This window comes from Lygodium microphyllum, chromosome 7, assembly GCF_053477565.2.
Source record: "Lygodium microphyllum isolate KBCC chromosome 7, Lygodium_microphyllum_v1.1.10, whole genome shotgun sequence".
Lineage (NCBI taxonomy): Eukaryota > Viridiplantae > Streptophyta > Polypodiopsida > Schizaeales > Lygodiaceae > Lygodium > Lygodium microphyllum.
The window spans coordinates 137,090,124-137,109,050 of NC_141141.1; positions in this window are offsets into that span (position 1 = coordinate 137,090,124).

Sequence of the window (18,927 nt, forward strand, 5' to 3'; positions counted from 1 at the left end):
TTGTGATTTATAGGTAATTTGCACTTCTACCTTGGATAGTTTATGGATGCCATTAATGAGAAGTTTAATGGGATCAACGATCTATTTGGGGGCAATTATGTGTTCAATAATTTGTTGCTTGATAATGAGATGTTGATGGGATGAATTATCAATTCTAGTATTGTATGATATATCATGTGTTGGTTACCAAAGAGATGTGAAATATTACTGCATGGATCGAGAAGTGGCATAAGTCTCCTATTGCAACTATTGCATTTGTAGGCATTGTAAAGGATGAGAGAGGGTCAAGTATTGTTGTGCCAAATGTATTGCATGTTGAACAACAATCGAGATGGGATGAAAATGATGCACAAGTTCATGTATTAATGGCCTTGTTTGTCATAATTGTAATTGTGCTCATGTAAAGCTACCAAGTAGCTCGGAATCCACATCTAGCTCTATCTAGTGCATAAAGAGGCATGTGTTGCCTACCTACCTAAGCAATCAAATTCATCATTTTGTTATTGTCCAACTAATCAAAGAAATTTGCACTTCAACTCATGGGAAAGGGAAACCCCAATGCCTTCACTTTTGATGAGTTGAATTCAATTTTACTACACCAAGAATAGTTGAGGTAAGATCATTATTTGATGCATTCAAGTGATTGGGCCTTTGTTGCAAGTCATCATAAAGGTAAGGTAAATGCCTCTTTTAGTGTTGGTTCTTCAAAGCTCAAGTTTGATTATTCATACATTTCTAGTAAACAAATGATCAAGGTGGTAAGAAGAATAATAAGTTTTTTTGTTGTTATCACAAGCATGAAGGTTACATTACTACGGATTGTCAAAAGTTGTAGGCCAAGGAAAAGAAGTTGAAGGTCACATTATTAAGATCTATCAAAAGTTGTAAGCCAAGGAAATGAAAAAGAAAGAAAAGGATTTGGTAGTCGCTTATGTATCAAATTATAGTTATAAGAAGAAGGATGTTGTACATTACATTCAAGAGGATTATGTTGAAAGGTGAGAAGGATCGAAGCTTACATGGGAGAGCTATGGCGAGAGCACGAGAGAGAGAGAGAGAGAGAGAGAGAGAGAGAGAGAGAGAGAGAGAGAGAGAGAGAGAGAGAGAGAGAGAGAGAGAGAGAGAGAGAGAGAGAGAGAGAGAGAGATGCAATGTGGGAACTCCAACAGTCACTATGTGTGACCGGCCTTCCCTTTATTCATCTGTTACTAAAAGAATAAAGAATAAAGTGACGGTGACGGGTGCCCGCCGCCTGCAGTGTGCATGTGTGGGTTCTATCAGTGTAGTAATACACGGGTGGCTATGCAGAGGTGCCTTTACCCCCAACAACCTCCCACTTAAAGGCGAATCTGCCCCAGTGAGGAGTGAAAAAGAAAAAGAAAAGGCAGTATATGTATACATGTACAACAGGATGAGGAAAGATGTCATCTCATCCCATGCCCATCAATCTCCTGAGGAAGGCAAAGTGCTTTGTAGAGAGGCTTTTGGTGAGTAGATCTACAGGATTCTGGTTAGTCGAAATCTTGACAAGGTCAGCAAACTTGCCCTCAATGGGGAAGTGATACCTTACCTCAATGTGTTTTGTCTTCGCATGGAAGACCAGATTCTTGGCAAACTGAATAGCACTCATAGAATGCAGTGTAGAGATAGAATCAATACTAAAGTCATGAACCAAACGGACTAACCATATGGCCTCCTTGCAAGCCCTAGTGGGGCTGCAATATACTCAGCCTCAGTGGTGGAAAGAGCCGTACACTTCTGTATCCTGGACATCCAATAGACAGCACCTCCAGCATAGGTGAACACATAGCTAGAAGTGGACTTCCTACTATCTACATGTCTTGCATAATCTGAGTCACTATATCCCACGACTCCTGTATCCTGGCTACCATAGCATATGCATATATCTCCAGTGCCCTTTAGGTACCTCATGATACCCTTCACGGCATCCCAATGCTTCTTGCTAGGTGTAGCCATATAGCATGCCACAACACCAACTGCAAAGGCAATATTTGGATGAGTGGCTATCATGGCATACATAAGACTACCCACCACTGCGGATGCATAGGGAATCTTGGCCATCTCGGCCCTCTGCTCATCTATCTCTGTGGACAATTGACCTATGATACCTTCACATAAGAAGGCAATGGACAGCTAATAGGCTTCGCGTCCTGCATGTGGAAGCGCTCAAGGACTTTATGAGTGTACTCCCTTTGTGACAAGTAGAGGATTCCTTGATGCCTATCGCATCTAATGCACATACCAAGTATATGAGAGGCATATCCCAAATCCTTCATCTCAAAGCTCTTATTGAGTTGAGCCTTAAGAGCATCTAGCTCATCATGAGCTTTCCCTGCTAATAGCATGTCATCCACATAGAGTACCAAAATAAGCAAAGAATCATCACGGGATTTCTTCATGTACAAGCACAAATCCATAGCACTACGGCTATAGCCATGTGACTGCATAAAGACATCGAACTTATGATATCATTCCCTAGGTGCCTGCTTCAAGCCATAAAGACTTTTCTTCAACTTGCACACTAGGTGCTCCCTGCCAGGCTCTGCAAAGCCCTTAGGCTGCTCCATATAAATCTCATCATGCAAGTCCCCATGTAAGAAAGCCGTCTTAACATCCATCTAGTACAAGTCCAAGCCAAGTTGTGCAATCAAAGCCAAGACTAAGCGTAGGATGGTTATCTTAACCACAAGAGAGAAGACCTCATCAAAGTCAACACCATGCTCCTGCTTAAAACTCTTTGCTACTAATCTAGCCTTGTATGCCAGCTTGGGATGTCTAGGGGTACTTTTCAGCTTATACACCCACTTGCATGGCAGAGCCTTCTTGCTAGTAGGCAAGGATGTTGGGGGTAAAGGTGCCTCCACCTAGTCGCCCGTGTATTACTACACTGACAGTACCTGCCATTGCACACTGCAGTGGCGGGTCCCCATCATAGTCACATTCTTTATTCTTTTAGTGACAATTTGAATAAAGGAAGGCCCGGCCACACATTGTGGTTGTTGGAGTTCCCACTTTTGAGTCCCTCACTCTCTTGGCTCTTGCTCTCCATCTGCCATAGCTCTCACCGCCAAGCTTCTTCCTCCTAGGTTCCACTTCTCTTTCAACTAGTATCAGAGCGAAGGCATTGGAGCTTACCCGGCATTCTCTTTAGCCCAGATTTGAAGAGCTTTAACCCGAGCTTCAATGGCAGCCATGGCACCTTCATTTGCAGGTATGTTTTGATCTCCTGCCTCCTCCTCGAGCTTCCAGACCTTCATCGGCTTCTTCCCGAGCTGCATTGGAGCCCCCTCGACATTGCCACATGCCCTCGAGGACTGTTGAAGACCCCCCAGTCCCCAGGAATAGCCAGCACAAATTTTGATGCATTTTTAGGGGGATGGGTTGACCTACTCCTAGCATTTCCATGCTCTTCCTCGGCTTTTCGGCACTCTTGGCAACCTTCCCGATCATTGTTGATGCCTATTGATGCCCAATGATGCCCTGATGTTATGGGATGCTATGTTTATGCTTTGGGACTGATTTGGGCACTGTTTGAGCTTCATTTGACAGTAAATATGCTGCTACAATATAGTGGGCTGAAGCTCATTTACTTAGTGTATGCATTGGTTCTTGGATACAGGGTGCTTACTGGAGATGTGAATGATCATACCGATACATTTGGAGACAGTCAAATGCTTCTTTCTGGTTCCGGAATGCTTTTGAGCTTGGAATAGGCTCCGCCTTGGTCGTCATTCACTGGCATTTGGCTCCAATTGGCATGCTTTGGACCGGTTTATGCCTATTGTCACTGCTTGACATTTAGGCTTCTTGCATTTATGCTTTGGTCAGATATGGATGCCACTTGGTTTGCCCATGCTTGACTATTACTTGAGCTTCGTTTTCAAATGTATTTGAGCATTTTGGATCTACTGGGCATTACATTTGGTTGTCAGTTACATATTCTTTGAATGCTTTCAGGCTTATGCTTTACGAGTCTGAGATAGCTTGGGATTTATGCTCTGGATGTACCCTATTGGGATTTGGCATGTCTGATGCTATGTATTCGATGTATTAGAGCGTCGCTTGCTCTCTTTGCATCTGACTTCACTTCCTGTGGGAGCCTCTTGGTATATTTGGATGTACACAGAGTCTTATTTACACTTGAGCTTGAGCTTGTGGGACATCTATATGCATTTGCTCTCTTGGGAGCTTTATGTTTGCAGTTAGTCTGTAGTGGGCTTATTTGATACACCTATTGGGACAGGCACCTATCTCTATCACAGGTTTGTCAATTTTGTATGCATCTTGGATGGTTGTGCATTGAGCTTATTGCTCTATCAGTTGTGCTTGTGCTTGGTCTCTTCTCTTACCCCGAGACCCATTACATGCGTGACTTCTAGACCTATGAGATGTCTCTTGCCTGATAGGTTATTGGTTTGATAGTTCTTGATACCTTCTTGCCCCTTGACACTCACTGTTGGATGTATCTTGCTACCTGGCAGTTGCAATGACATATGTATCAGTGATTGCTTCATTTTGGGATAGTTTTACATAGCTGCTGTCATTTATTACAACAAGCTGAAATTTGCAAATTTTGAGCACTTCTATGAGAGTAATGCTTACTATTTGATGTTATCTTGGTCATATTTGGTGGACAGGTGCTTCTCTTGGTGAAATCCACTCTTTCAGCCAATTTTAGCAATGGTTTTAGTGCATTTTTTGCTAATTACAGCAACCTGCAATTTTGCTTTTTTGCATTGATTTGGGACAGTATGGTTGGTCATCTGAAAGACATAGCTCTCTTTAATATTGCCAAGTTGAATGGCACCAAAAATGGGTATTGGAAGTCCCAAATATGATAGGTTTTGGTGTAGAAGTTGCAGATTAAACCCTTGCATTTCAAGGGTGTTAAACCTGAGGATATGGATGATGATGTTTGGATGGAAGTTGATGAGTTATGCAAGTCTATCATTATTTTGTCACTCTCAGAAGAGGTCCATCATAATGTTGTTGAATATAAGAATCAGAGTGCATGGGATTTATGGGAGAAGATTCAGGAGCTCTATGTGCAACAGAGTCCTGCGTCACAGACGTATTGGCTGAAGCAGTTAATGGGCCTTCGCATGAAGGAGGGGACCTCCCTTTCATCTTATTTCAATCAGTTTCATGCTATCATGAAGAGTCTGTTGTCATAGGGTATTGAGTTCAAAGACAACTTGCACCCGTTATTTTTGCTTGGCACCTTGCCTGAATCATGGGATGTCTTCCGTACTGCCATATGCACGAACAAGCTTGATGGGGTGAAAATCAAAGATATTGAGAGTGCTTTATTAATTGAGGAAATTAATAGGAAAAACAATGATGCTTCCTGCTCTTCACATGCATTGACCATTAGAGGTGGTAGACATGGTAGGCATGATAATGATCATAAGGGCAGGGACTCTCAGAAGTCCATGTCCAAGTCATGTGGTCGTAGTAAGTCCCGTGGATGGAAGTCTGATCTTACCTATCATTATTGTGGGAAAGCAGGACATATGAGGCCACAGTGCCATAAAATGCGCGATGATAAGTGCAAGGAAAAGGGAAAAGAAAAACCGTAGGAAAAGTCTTCTGAGCGCAGTATTGTACTTGCAAAGTCCAGTGTAAAGATAGAAGAGGTTAATGTCATACAGGCCACTGATTCAGATGATGATTACATACTTGCAGCTTCTTCATGCGATGCCTTACAGGCTTCTGAGATACATTCTATGTATGCGCAATGCTAGCTCTTGGATTCGGGCTCATCCTTTCATGTGACACCCTGTAGAGATTGGTTTCATACCTATCATACCATGTTTGGTTCTGTGCATCTTGGTGATGACAGGTCTCTTGACATTGTGGGCATTGGAGATGTTAGGTTGTAGTTTCCTTCTGGCAGTTCTTTTATTTTGCACGATGTACGCCATGTACCTACGTTGACTCGTAGCCTTATGTCAGCTGGATAGCTTGATGATGTAGGTTATTTTGTGTCTTTTGGAGACTTTGCATGAAAGATTACTCGTGGCATGCTTGTACTTGCAAGAGGTGCCAAGTCTGGCAGCCTCTATCCCTTACTTGTATCTGGAGCTACATTGGATTATGTTTTGTCTGTGGGTTCTATTCCCTATGTATCCCTTTTGGCATGCGCATTTGGGACATATGTCTCTTAAAGGAATGAAAATGCTCCGTGCTTTGCAATATCTTCTGCCTTTTGACTCTTCGCATTTTGATTCTTGTGCTCATTGTTTGTATGGCAGGCAGACTAGAAATACACATAAAAATTCTGGTAAGAAACGCATGGGTGAGCCCTTGGCTCTTGTGCACTCAGATATATGTGGGCCCATGCCCTGTCAGTCACTTGGTGGGGCAAAGTACTTTGTTACTTTCATAGATGATTACTCACGTAAGGTTTGGGCTTATCCCATAAAGAGAAAATCCAATGTCTTAGACACATTTCAGCGTTGGTTTGCATTGGCAAAGAACCAATCTGGAAAAAGGCTCAAATGCCTAAGGTCAGATAATGGGGGTGAGCATGTATCATGTGCTTTTGAGCAATTTTGTGATGAGTGGGGTATTAAGCGTCAGTTAATCGCCCCTAACACCCCTCCCCATAATGGTATGGCTGAACGCATGTAGGACCATTCAGAAAAGGGTCTGTAGCATGCTTAGCTAGGCTGGCTTACTGCGGGCCTTTTGAATAATTTGATTCTTTTCCTGCTACCGAAAGTTTGATGGATGTCCCATCCAGCTCATTTAATGCATAAGTAGCATTATCAAACACATGTCTTACCACATAGGGTCCAAACCATCTTTTGGAAACTTTACGCATGGCATTATGCTGGTTATCTAAACTGCTATCATAAACCAATACCCAATCCCCATCTTGTATGGTTATTGGTCTCAATCTATATCTTTTGTCAAACCGTTTCTTGTTATGTATCCTTGCTGCCCTTAACTTTGCAGTTGCTGCCTCTATGTCTTCTGACTTTTTTTCCAACTGTCTAATGTGTAAGGCCAACAACTCCTCTCGATTCAACTCCTCCTCCCAAGGTAACACACTCCATGTGACTGTCATCTCTTCTATTGGCATGATAGGTTTTTGACCATACATCAATTCTGCAGGCATATATCATGTAATAGCACTATGAGTTGTTCTGTCGGCCCACAAAGCATAAGGGAGCAATCGTGGCCCCTCTGACTTCTTTCACTTTTTCCATTTCCTTCAGGATTATAGGCTGAAGTTAAAGCAAGCTTTATCCCCAACCATGCAAAGAAATCATGAGCTTCATCTGCATCCAACTCACCCCTATATGTTGTAATTTTTCCCACACAGCCATACCGACAAAAGATATCTTCTAAGAGAAAAGTACACACATCATTTGTTGTCTTAGTACGTAAAGCTTTTCCTTCCACTTGATTAGTCAAGTCTTCACGAGCAAGCACAAGATACCTCATTTGCCAAAGACCTGTAGGCATTGTGACCAAATCCACCACCCACTTAAAATGAAGAGACAATGGATATGTGGGTTGCAATCCATCCCGATGTCTCACAGTTGAATACATTTGACATGTCGTACATGTTTCCACAAAGTGACAATATTCTTATACATACCTTGCCACCAATATCTTTCTTTGATCTTTGTAGAAGTACCCTAAACACCTTTACAAAGATTTGATATATGCAATCCACTAGAGCATAGCAATGTCCGAAGTAGCACAACTAGTAATCATATCCAATACCGGCAAACAATCGGTCTCAATGACTACATGAGCACCCATAAAGAAATCCTTATCACATTTAAGGGATGTCACAATTTTCCATAATTCTCTTTTAACCTATGGATATCTTCTCTGTTGTTCAGTTAATACTTTAGTACTAAAGCGAATTGCATACCTTTGTCCTTCCTCATCATCTTGCCCAATTGCCCATCCAATCCTGATTGGGCTTGTATCAACAGTAATAATGATAGCCTTTCCATGTGAATAGTCAGCCTTTCTCAATGTAGGAGCAGATTTTAAGAGTTGCTTCAATTTCTTCATTGCTTTCTGATGCTTCCTTACCCAATGAAATTTCTGACCTTTCCTTAGAAGCTGATAAAGAGCATCAGCTACATGTGCAAAGTGAGGAATCCATATCAAATAGAACACACATGCACCCAAGAATCTATGCACCTCTGATACATTCGTGCATACATCTCGCATTCTATCAATCCCATATATTTTGGCTGGTGATGGCCTTCACCCATAAGGCCCACATATATGCCCAACAAGCAAAACCTCTTCAACTCCAAAGACAGACTTTTGTCCAGAAAGAGTTAAATGCACCTCTTCTAGACGTGTCAAAATCCTCTCACAATCCACAATATGGTCTGCAACAAACTATCTACATCCATGAGCATCCATCTCTTCATTCTTTTCATCCACTGCACACCCTTTGATTGGAACATCATCCAAGAAGGGCATAGTCAATTGTGGTATAAAATCCCTGAGTACCCTATTCATAGCATTTGTCATGTGTGCCACTGAGTTTGTTGCACCCTGTGGGAGAGTACACATCCGTACTAACCCCAAAGGACTCTTCATGGTTGTGATATCCCTACTTTCAATTGCAAGCTGAAACTGATCATAACGCGAGTAAAGATCACCCAAAGAATAGATCGCTTTGCCTGTAAAAGCCTCTGCAATTCATCAACCACAGGACCTGCACCCACATTTCTTATGGTCACTTTATTGACTGGTTGCATGTCTTGAATAAATCTCAAAGCCCCATTCTTTTTGGGCACAGTAAACCAATGATTTGAGTACGGGGCTAAAGAAAGCTCCAAGATCTTCATGCGAATCTTTTCATTTAGCAAATCCATCAACTTTGGCAAGTAAGCTTTAGGCACTGGAATAGGCCTCAAGTTCCATGGTACATGTGGCACAATAAATATGACCATAGGAGAGACAACATTTGGATCCACACAACCTATTTCACTTGGCTGAAATGCAACCTATTTCACTTGGCTGAAATGCAAATGCCTTCCCATGTCTAGCCAACATCCACATAAAACAGTCTCTCTCAGTAGGAAAAGAAACCCTTCTGCACCAACTTTCAATTCCTCTAATGTTTCAAATGTAAAATGATGACCTATATCTTTAGGATCCCGTAAGCTTGGCTGCCTTGACGCTTTTTCATATATACCCTCACTCTCTGGTGGAAGTGGCAAAGCAATTGGTTTCACCTTTTTGTCAACTATCTTGTACTTTGTCTCCACAAGTGCTTCAGTCCATTGTAATCCTTCCTGCTAAGCAAACAATGCTATAACATCATACATATCCAAAGAACATACTGACAACACTCTGTTTTTAGCCTCATTTTCTGCATGTACAATTGCAAAAATTTCAGCCATAGTGTCAGTAATATTCAGCCCATAAAAGATGCCCAAAATGCCATCATTTTCAGGTAACAGCCCCAATGCTCTCAGTTTCTTAATAGCCCGTTTCATAGATCTACGTTCAGCGCTACACATAGCTTCCATAGGCTTAAACCAACATGAACTATTTGCTGTAAACTAAGAATTACCAATAGTAAATATATGCTTCATTTCATCAAGAGGCGAGTACACCCTCTGAACAACACTACTATAGCCCCGCATTACAGCAGTGCTTAATGAAAATCTAGGTCTTTGAATTCCCTTGCATTTGGAACCAAAGGAGACTCTCGAAGCATATCACGATTTCTAGGATGATTAACACAAATAGTAAGAAATTGGACTGCTTTTCTCCCATCCTTGCTTCTGACTCTTGTATAAGCAGAACCATCATCAAGCACCTTTGTTTCCATACGCACACCTGTAATATAGGGCTGTCCCAAAATCACTGCATATGAGGAATTATCTTGCACAAAGAAGTGTTGCTCTTTCTGTACATCACCAATAATCACTTTTACATTAGGACATGCAGCATAGAGCTCCCTTGAAGAATTATTTGCAGCCCTCATATGCCAACCATGATCAGGGTCCACAGGCCATGCACCATTTTCATACAATCCCCACTCAATGACATTTATCTCAGACCCATGGTCAAGTAAAGCAACACAAGGAGTTTCACGTTCCCCTATTTTCACTACCGTTTTAGTGGTAGCTCTAGCCCAATGATTTATTGTGTAGTGACTACGAGGAATAAATCCTAGAGTCTCTTCTCCATATTGTTGCATTTGCCTTACTCCACCATGCATATTGCTACAAGAAAATGCATTTTCAACCACTTTCTTATCTTTTCCACATGCTTTCACTGATTAGTAGCATCCTGCATAGATAATCCAGTACTTACTTCATGCTCATATTCAGCCCGAATACCCAACAAACCAGTTTCCTCTTTAAATTGTAGCAATGCACTAGTGGTATCACCAAGAAACTGACACTTCCTCTTAATTATGTCAATGATCTCATCATGAAATTCTTGCTTGGAAATGCCAAGCACCTCTCCCAAGGTGAATTCCACCCGACTTATTCAAGAACCTTCTTAAGATCTATGGCTGTCTCAATGTCAGATTGCAACTTATATCCTGGCTGCTTGCCCTTCTTTTTGCCCTCTTGTTTGTTATCCTATTTTTGCTCCTGACTGACCTCTTCCATAACATGCTCAGGAGATTGCTGATTTGCAGCTTTAGGCTGATTCATACTTCTTCTTGTCATTCTTTTAGATGTCCCTGCAATATCTTCATCTCTTTTTTGTTTTTCTTCCACAAGTACATTCGTGTTTTGTACCTTTGCTAAATATGCATATACTGAATATGCATCTACCGATGATTCCCAACCAGTTATGCCATGAATGTCTTGCCCTGCATGAGACATTTCACTATCAGTGACCTTTCTCTTTTCAGTTGCATGTGTCCATATTTCAGCCTTTGGATCAACCATCACTTGGCCATGCATTCTATCCAATTGTAAACCAAAAGTAGAAGCATGTATTGCCGCATAAGCATTTCAGACAGCCAAGTCTTCTTCCAACTTCTGCATACCTCCCTTTCCAAAATTCAAAGCAAGAGGCAATCCCATTTCTTGTGCATGTATTTTGCCATCTTTCCAAAAGATGAGCTGTCGTGCCAAGGCCTCCTGATAGGCAGCACAATCTTTTCTCTCATGTTGCAAACTGTCACACCACATATATCTTTTTCTAGGCTTAGGGGTTGCTGCTTGTCCCCTTTCCTCTTGTCCTTTTTCATCCAATTTTGCAACCTTCAATTGAAGATCCCACATCCCTTTGACCAGTCCAAGACATCTTCCCTAACAGAGGGAACAATAGCAGGTACAACCATAGGGTTAGCCACAGAAGTGGGTGGCTTATTAGATACTTCAACTGTTTTGCCCGTAACAGTGGGCAAGCTAGAGACATGCAATCTTTCTCTTCTTCTATGCTTCTTCACAAGTGCAGTAACAGCTTCCTTGACATGTGTCCACTCTATTTTCAAACCTGTCTCTGTAGTTTGATCCTCCAGCAAATCATCAAGCTTCTCTTGAAGCTCGGGATTAGCTGCCTGTAGAAACAATTCAATTTTCTGACTTGCAAGAACTTGCTGTTCTGTAAGATCCAACTACTCAAATAGGCTTTCAAATTCTCTTAACAATTCTGTAGCCACAAGACCCTTATTGGGTTGTAAAACCCACTCTTGAAAAGTCTTGCGCGTAATCAAACTGGTGTCCTCAATGTAAAATTCTTCCCTGAGTGTCTTCTTAAAGGCTACCCAGTCTCTGCATCCTGCAAGTATAATTCAGTAATCCATGCTTTCAGTTCATGAATAGTAACACGTACAAAATATCGGCTTCATGTAGATTGAGTCACTCCAAAGAATTCCATCTTTTGAGCATAGGTATGTACATATGCAATACATTCCTGCCATTGAATAACTTCACCTCACGCTCAACTGCTTGCAAAGCATTTATCACAACACTTTCTGTTTGAGTAGAAGCTTGCATCACCTGTTGTTGTTGTTGTACCTGCATAAGCATATTCATATTTTGCGCCAACTGTTGCAAAACATCATTGGAGATTGTATTCGAAGATTCTCCCATCTTGTCTTTCCTTCTTTTGACGACCTTTCACGTCGAGTTCACCAATGTCGGAGGGGTTTTTGTCGAAAGGTCGAATCCACTGCGAATCAGAAGTAGAAGGAAGTAGAGATAGGAGATGAAAGAGAAGATAGAGAATACCCAAGTGGCAAACACTACAAAAACAAATCACAATGAATTGAATCAATATGTATTGAATGAACCTAGAATCTTTGCACTACTCAGAAGCAATCTCCAGGCATTAGATCTCCTGGAGCTTCTTCGTAGAACAAAACGTGCATAAAAATTACAGCTCCTTCTCTGCTGCTCGGAACCCAAATCTGATGGCTCCATTGGCTCCGAAAGGGGGGTAAAACCGCAAGACACTTGCTCAAGGATCTCCGAGATCACTCCTTCTTCTTCTTTCAGTTCAATCTATAGTTTTCAGCCTGTTTACAGCAATCGCGACGTGCGCGATTTTGTCAATCTATCTTCCTTATGAAAAATCTCCTAACTGGATGAAAAAGTAACTTGCTTTTTGCATACCATCCTAATCTAGAATCTTTGACGAAGCAAGACCAAGCTAAGCTCCAAAATATCCAAAGTGAAGCCCAAACGAAGCTCCAATAGTATTCAAGCCCAAACAATGCAACTAGCATGTGTAGGTAACATAAGCATCAAGCATGTACCAACGGGTTATACTACATAGACCATAGGTATAAACTTTGTCACAAAGCATGCTAGTGTACACCAATTTCAAGTAAATACCAACCAATACGGAGCTCAAACAAGGCTCAAAATATATTCCATAACCATTCAAAGCATTTTCCAACCTTCATTTGCATCCCAATAGTCATATGAAACACCCGTGACCAATAGGCAAAGCATAAAGTGACTAAATAAGCTTCAGCCCTGGAGTGTACAATAGTGATTTACTATGTAAAACTGAGTATTTCAGGCCATTAATTCATCTCCAAATGCATGCATTCCCCTAACATTTGGGGACCATTTAGGACCAATCGGGCATCAAATGGCAATGCCAACCAAGCATAAACATAAAGTGTTGATGTAACACTATTTGTGGCTACTTGTAGATTGTGGAAAATAGTCCTAGACTGAGGTAAATCAGTCCACAAATCAATGCCAATGATAACCACCAATGCCGAGCATCAAGGGGGTGTTCCCAAGTGCCAAATGAAGTGTTTTCAAGTTGCCAATGAGTGCCAAGGGAGGTCTGAAGTAAAAAACGAATTTTTGTAAGTCTTCAAGCTGGCCCAAATAGGGCTGATGTTGCTGGGTATGCTGTTGGTCCACATGGCATTAGTGGGGTGGAAGGGGGGACTCAAGTAGGGCCTAAAGAAGGCCTAGACACAAAGCCTTGTCAAACCTAATCATGCAAGAGCCAAGATATGAAATGGGGGAGCTCCAATGGTTGGAGCTATGGCTGCCCCTTCCTGCTATACCCTACAAAGTGAAATAAACACTCAAAAGAATGCTTCAATAGCTCTGAAGGAATGCCTTGAGGGTGTCCAAATGGGCCAGGTAGGTGCTCGGGAAGCCGAGAGTGATCGGAGCTTAAAGGAGTCGGATATGGCTGCCAAGAGTGAGAACCAATGGTGTAGGGATTCGAATGAATGCTAAAGGAGTCAGGACCAAGCTCAAATGCTCAAGCAACCATGCTCTAATACTAGTTGAAAGGTGAGAAGGATCAAAGCTTACATGGGAGATCTATGGAGAGAGAGAGAGAGAGAGAGAGAGAGAGAGAGAGAGAGAGAGAGAGAGTGTGTGTGTGTGTGTGTGTGTGTCACAATGTGGGAACTCCAATAGTCACAATGTGTGATCGGCCTTCCCTTTATTCATCTATCACTTAAAGAATAAAGAATAAAGTGACGGTGATGGGCGCTCGCTGCCTGCAGTGTGCAGGTGTGAGTACTGTTAGTGTAGTAATATACGAGCGACTAGGCAGAGGCGCCTTTACCCCCAACATATCCTTCACCATACATTGTTGTTATAATATTTCAATGCATGACACACATGGCAGTTTATGAATTTGATGTTTGGTAACTTGACATTGGTGTTAACAAGCATATTACTCCTCATGAGGAATTCTTTTATTCTTTAGAATTTGCTTCACGTAAAAGTTGTATTTTACGTGCTAATAACACCTCATGACCTATTAAAGGTGTTAGTAAAATGTAGCTTATAACAACTGATAGAAGCACACTCACTCTCTCATTATTGATTTCTATACTCAACATGAAAATACCAATTAGTCTTCTTCCTCAACACTTTTTTGCTCTTTAAAACCTTATTTTCTTCAAAAAATGAACCGTAATAGTTATCTATATTTTATGCAAATCTCCTAAGCCCACTGGGAGTGAGAAGGAGGGAGGGAATGTGTGAGTATCAGGAGTGTGATTTTCTTCCCTTGTCTTTTATTACTTCTCCTTCTTTCCATACCTGTATGGGAGTTTGGACTTGCATGAAAGGATTTTGTTTGTGGATCGATTTCAATTAGGTAAGGGACTAAGAGTATAATATAGGAGTAGCTTATCCAAGGAGTTGGCTAGTAATTAGGGTGAGTCCACTAGTTTATAAGTTTGTGAATGAATAAACAAGTTATAATGTGGTGCACGGAAGTTCCAACAAGCTTCTCTCCCACCTAACTCTGGCAGAAGGTCAAACCACATGATTGGCAAGGTTTGTACCACAATTTGAAGTGCCAATGGATTGGCTTAATATTGTTTCTAGTGCACAATGATGATATTGATTAAACAAAGATTCAGGGCAAAACACTCTCCATTTTGATTTTATTGCCAAGGTAGGTGAAGCCTTAGAGAAGACCCATTAGAGGCTAAATCTATAGACATTGAGAAAGTAGAGTACAAATCGAGGAGAACTTGAACTCACAATTGAAACTCAACTCAATTATGGATCGTATTTAGAAAATGATTTTGAGGGAAAAAAGAACTCTATGTTCATATAGTGAATTTTTGTAATTTTCTTACTCGTTTACTCTAATGAATCCATGCACTATATATAAAGTGAGATATTTTATAAATAAAAGTTGATATTGCATTGAAAAGAAGTGAATTCATTCATTACAAGCAAGTCAATATATTTTATAAAGAAAATATGATATTGCATTGTAAATGAGATATCCATCTAAAAATTTGCTAGTCTTGAGAGGTTTGATTTTTTCTACATTTTTGAAAGTGCATACCTCTTCCATTTCTGTACATTTATGATAGTTTGCTATAATAGAAATGGGGACAACCATTAATTCATTTCTTGAGCTCCACTAATGTCGCATGCCTCTGTATTGATACTGGGATGGTCAGTACATGTGCTCCTTGGATAGGTTTGAGCTTGCTTTGCTCAATTTGGAGTAGGGATCTTTATTGTATACATAGTGGGCAGCAAGTATTTAACTTGAAAGACTTATGCATTAAAGGGTTACATGTTTCTTGGGTATGATATATACTTATGTGTATACTTGTCACTAAGGTATGGGCTTGGACATATCTATGGTGACATTTGAGGCTCCATTTTGAGCTACATTGGATGCTTTGGCATTTTGGTTTTATGCTTCAATGATTCGACTCACGAGCTTGAAGAAGATATTGGGTCTTATGCTCCTGGATGTATGTCACATGTATCTTGAATGTTTGGATGCTATACACATGATGTATTGAGCCTCTTTTCCTCATTTGGCATTCACTCTTTGTTCCAATGGGAGCTTTCATGACTTTTGGGTGTTACGTAGAGCTTTTGATATTTGTGATTAAACTTGAGCTTGTTTGTTTCAGTGACATCATGGGACTTGGTTGAGTTATTTACATGCTCTTTGGATGCAGCCATTGCCTAGTGGGCTGATTTGATTCATGCTTTGAGTTGGCACCTATCTTTGCCAATGCATTGTCAGTGATGTATTCATCTTGCTTGGCTATATATTGATATTCTTTACACTTGCTTAGTCAGTTGTGTACCTAGTAGTTCTCTTCTGTTATCTTTGAGACCTACTATATGCATGATAGTTATGCATATTGGATGTCTCCCCCTCTAACACATTAAGTTTGATAGTTCTCGGTACCAATCGCTACTCAATGAGTCTCCTAATGGTTTGTGTGACTATTGTCATTATTTTTAGCATGCTATAATTGTAGGTTATGCATCATCTATGAGGGTAGATGCTTAGACTTGACCCTCATTTATTAGCAGTTAGTGGACAACCCTATTCTTTGCTTATTTCATTTATTTAGACACCATCTTGGTCTTGTTTTTGGCCTATTTTTCTATCATTTACAGTAGCCTATTTGTCTTGGATTGTGCTTTCATTTATTGCATTATGGATAATGGATCGAATGACATTGCTGTCTTTAACATTGACAAACTAGATGTCACTAACTATAACTATTAAAAGGCACAAATATGGCAAGTTTTGGTGCAGAAATTGTAGATTAAGTCATTAAGACATGAGGGTATAAATCCCAAAAACTTTGATGCAGAGGATTGGTCTAAACGGGATGAGTTCTGTAATCTACAATCATTTTGTCACCTCTCTAAGCATGTTTTCTATAATATTGTCTTTAAAGGACAGACCGCCTAGGAGTTATGGGATAATTTTTTGTGACAAGTGTCTCTTATATATATTGGCTGAAGCAACTCATGGACCTTTGTATAAAGGAGGGGACTTCCATGTCCACCTACTTAAATGTGTTTCATTCTATTTTCAATCACTTGTCTTCACAAGGGATTGACTTTAATGGTGGGTAGTTTTATGTAAGCCATGATAGCCACTCATCATGGCACAACATTTGCAATGGGAGTTGTGGCATGCTATATGGCTACACTTGGTAGGTGACATTGGGATGCTATGAAAGGTATCATGAGGTACCTTAAATGCATTGTAGATATGTGCATATGTTATGGTAGCAAGGATACAAGAGTCATGTGGTACATCCACCTCCGGCTATGTCTTCATCCTTGTTAGAGGTGATATTTCTTGGATGTTCAACGTGTAGAAATGCATGACCTAATTTATTATAGAGGCAGAGTATGTTGCAGCCACTAAGGCTTACAAGAAGGCTCTCTAATTAGGCCATCTAGTTGCAGATTTTAGTATTACTAATGTGCTCCCTACATTGCATTCGGATCCTATGAGTGTTATTCAATTGAATCCAATCTTTTATGCAAAGACCAAGCACATTGAGGTGCGTTACCACTTTATCAGAGAGGTCATTGAGCTTATCAAGATCTCAATTGAACAAAATCTTATAGATTTACCCATTATAAGTCTTTGAGTAGAGCATTTTGCCTTCCTTCAAAAGGTAATGGGTGTAGGTACAAAACAAAAAGCAAGACACGACTTTTTGACAATAGTGACACTTGGGTTGCCTCAACTACACAATACCCATCACTCACTTGTCTATCCAAGTGGTGATGAGAACAAATGTCATTACATCTCTTTTCATTTTTCATAATATGGACATGCTACCCTATGACACTTGAGACTATCTAGAAAATAGCTCAAGCACACAATATACTATATGGCCATGTTTGATTGCGAAGCCTTATGACTGGCTATCGAACTTTTGTTCCATTCTAATGATCCATTTCTTTTTGTCGAATGTAGTTGGTAGCTTAAAACACATAGTCCCATTATATACAGGAGGAATTTCATCAACTTGGGCTAGATCTTTACACATATCCAATGGCTTTTTTAGTCGACCAGCTCTTGGACTTTTCTTAATCCAATTGATAATTGATTTGCTATCCAAAATGGTATTTTCTTGACTTTGACTGTCTAGATACATTATATTAATATCCTCCTCCCCATAAATTATCTCATAGGTCTCCAATTATTTCACATATTCCTTCATACAATCAAATCCCCCATTGACATACACTAGAGTTGACTTTCTCCCACTAGGCATGCTAGTTATTTTTGTGTTGATTTCCTCTTCAGGTGAATCCATACTTTTAGAGACATAAATGCATTCATTCAAATGCATAATCAAATAGGTTACTGATAGTGTTCTATCAAGTAAGTAATGCTTGTGACCTCATGATTCCATATAGGGAAAATACTAATTTGTGTTTGACTATCATCAGCTTGAATGATGCCTTTCAAACCCACCAACTTGCTGGACACAACAGACTTTGGAGGTCGTATGCACTGAGAAGAACTTCATCATTCCGCATTCAAACTTGGCATTGTCCACATGTTCCATCTACTCTCCTAGTCAAGATGGGAGTACTAGAGAGGATCATTTCTAGCTAGAGAGATGTGGTGCATTGGAGTACACACAAGAAGAAGTAGAAGATATGGGGTGAAACAATATGTAGATCTATCACACTAGTTAAGAATAACCAATTACTTTGCATATTTTTGTAGGCTTTGCTCCCATTGAAAAAGGCAAGACTACTCTCCCCATTCCATGACATTATGAGGCCCTTGTTATACACTCTGCTTTATAGCCAACCCATTTGCTCTTGCCTCATTTGACATGAAACCAATGAAGACAGGCTGGGCATGCCCACACTATTACATAAGATTGTTTAGATTCTTCCAAAATAATACTCAAGATCCACAATCCTCCTCTTTTGACTTGCATATTGGTATCACATGGAATGCTTTCATGATGCAAATAATTATAAATTAGTTTATAGGATATAATATTAATTCTACAATAATGTTGGTCAAAGTATCCTAAGGAATACTCACCAAGGATTAGATATTGAGCAAGACATTGTTGCCCAACCACAGGGTGAGTGTGATCAAAGTGCATCCCCCTTTTTTTTTGTAAATCCCCTATGCTTGTACATCGCATGCAAGTAACTAAATCCACCCTTGAAGCAGGACCTTTTGTAAATA